Raw genomic sequence first — 2,819 nt, 5'->3', positions numbered from 1 at the left:
ATCAATTCAAGTTCCTTGGCATTTCTGACTAAATTAGGAAAGTGTTCATACCTTGGGTCGAACTGTCCGACCCGGGATGTTTTAACGACAACTCACCCGACCTCTTCAGGTCAGGGTTATCCGATCTCTTCCCGAAGAGCTCGGCCAAATCACCAGAGAAGCCCAAAAAAGGGCCCAAACAGAAGAGCCCGACCCAAATCCAAAGGCATTCCAGGCTTATAGAGATAAGGACGGTTCCCTTGAAGATAAGATGACTTCCCTCAAAGATAAGATAAGATAACTATCTTATCTCTAGAAGGTCACTCCGCACTATTATAAATACACTGGAACACCCAGGTATAACTCATACTCTGATTCTACTAAAAACCTGCTTAATACTCTTGCTAACTTAAGCATCAGAGTCCCTTGCAGGTACCCCCACCTTCCGGTGACAAAGGATCAGCACCACCACCAAGTCCAACAAGTCGGACACAACAACTCCGACTAGTACAGAAGATCTCGTCCGAGATCGACCTACTGTTTCAGGTAACCCTCGAAACATTAGCGCCGTTGCCGGGGAACCTGGAAGTCATTCCAACATCATGGCGAACAACCTTGACAATGACCACAACTCTGATTTAGAGAACCGAACGCCACACAAGAACGTGGAGGTTGCACTAGATGACACTTCTTAACCTAACAAAGACAAGAACTCCCCAAGCACGGGAGCCATGGAGACACTTCAGGATCGTCTAAAACAACTTGAAAAAGAGGTCGAGTACCAACGGGAAGCCGAGAGAGACTTACGAAGGGAAGCTAGGTGACGCCGCGAATTAGAGGACAAGCTCCTGAAGATCGAAGCTGATCTCAAAGCTAAAACTACCCGATCCAACCATGAGGATAGCTCCCGCAAAGACCAAGACCCATTCACCAACGAGATCATGAAGGCCAAAATTCCAAAAGACTTTAAACCTCCCGACATGACCCTGTACGACGACACGATAGATCCCAGCCATCATCTCAGCAACTTCTGAAGTAGAATGTATCTCACCGATGCCTCAGATGCAACTCGGTGCAAAGCCTTCCCAACCACTTTGACAAAAACAGCGATTAAATGGTTTGACAAACTGCCCCCCAGGTCCATCTCAAGCTTTGACGACTTAGCCAAAAAGTTTCTGGCCAGATTCTCCATCCAGAAGGACAAAACTAAACATGCCCCAAGTCTACTATGGATCAAACAAGGAGATCGGGAAAGTCTTCGTAGTTACATGGAAAGATTCAACAAGGCGTGTTTGGACATACAAAATCTGCCAACAGAAGCAGCCATTATGGGCCTCATCAATGGCTTACGAGAAGGACCTTTTAGCCACTCCATATCAAAAAAACATTCCACATCTCTAAATGAAGTACAAGAACAAGCAGAAAAGTACATCAACATGGAAAAAAAAACTCCCGATTAGGAGAGACCTCAAAATCCGGACTCTCCTATTCTTCTCAGGATAAGCATAAAGAATCTAAGAAAAAAGAAGACCAGCATGGCGAAAGGATCAAGAAATATCGCAATTACACGCCTCTCTGAGTGTTTCTTGTAGATGTCTATCGAGAAGTATGCCACACAGAAAAGATACCTCCACCTCACCCACTCAAAAGCAAGAAGGGAGGGGAAGATCGGACAGAGTACTGTGAATACCATCGAATCTACGGACATCCCACCAACGAATACTTCAATTTAAAGAATATCATAGAAAAATTGGTAAGAAAAGAAAGACTAGATCGGTACTTAGCCAACAAATCGGATGAGCCAAGAAAAAGAATAAGAGAAGAAGAGGTTGGACGAACTGAACGACCACCACGCACCTCAGAGAGACACGTCCACATGATAGATGGAGGATTCGCAGGAGGAGGAGTCTCCAAATCATCTCGCAAAAGACATCTGAAGGAGATATATCACGTCAAAGAAGGAGAAGGAGCACCTGAACTCCCCACTATCACCTTCACTAAAGAAGACGCGGCTGGTGTCATCTCAGGACATGACGATCCCATGGTCATCACTATCATATTAGCCAACGCTAATCTCCACCGCACGTTGGTAGACCAGGGAAGCTCAGCGGACATTCTGTGCAAAACGGCCTTTGACAAACTCGGTCTAGAGGAAAAATAGCTCAAAGCATATCCAAACAGCTTATTCGGGCTGGGAGATGCTCCGATCCAACCACTTGGATATATCTCCTTGCACACCACCTTTGGAAAAGGAAATCGGTTAAGGACACTCAATATAGACTACATCGTGGTTGACGTAGGTACATCCTACAATTCCCTGATAGGTTGGACAACGCTAAATCAGCTTGGCGCAGTAGTCTCAACTCCACATCTATGCATGAAATTCCTGACCACAGAAGGAATCGCAACAGTAAAAGTAGACCAAAGACAACGTGCCGCTGCTACAACGAAAGTCTGAACCTCAGAGGCAAAGGAAAAGAAATCTACACCATTGAGCTCGGGAGAGTTTGAAGACGGGAAGAACTCCGTCCACAACCTGAAGGCGAAACGGAAAAAGTTCAAATTTGAGATACTCCAAATAAAACGACCAATATTGGCACAATCATAAAAAGGGATAAAAAGGAGTCCCTCATACAGTTCTTACGAAGCAATGTCGACTTCTTTGCTTGGAAGGCCGGAGACATGCCGGGTATAGACCCTAAGTTAATGTGCCACAAGCTGGCAGTCTACCCAGGATCTCAACCAGTACAGCAGAGACGTAGAAAGCTCGGATCAGAACGATCCCAAGCTGTGGAAGGGCAAGTACAAGCTCTAATAGAGGCAGGATTCATAAGAGAAGT

This window comes from Arachis hypogaea, chromosome 1 (assembly GCF_003086295.3).
Source record: "Arachis hypogaea cultivar Tifrunner chromosome 1, arahy.Tifrunner.gnm2.J5K5, whole genome shotgun sequence".
Lineage (NCBI taxonomy): Eukaryota > Viridiplantae > Streptophyta > Magnoliopsida > Fabales > Fabaceae > Arachis > Arachis hypogaea.
Note: the sequence above shows the minus strand (reverse complement) of the source record.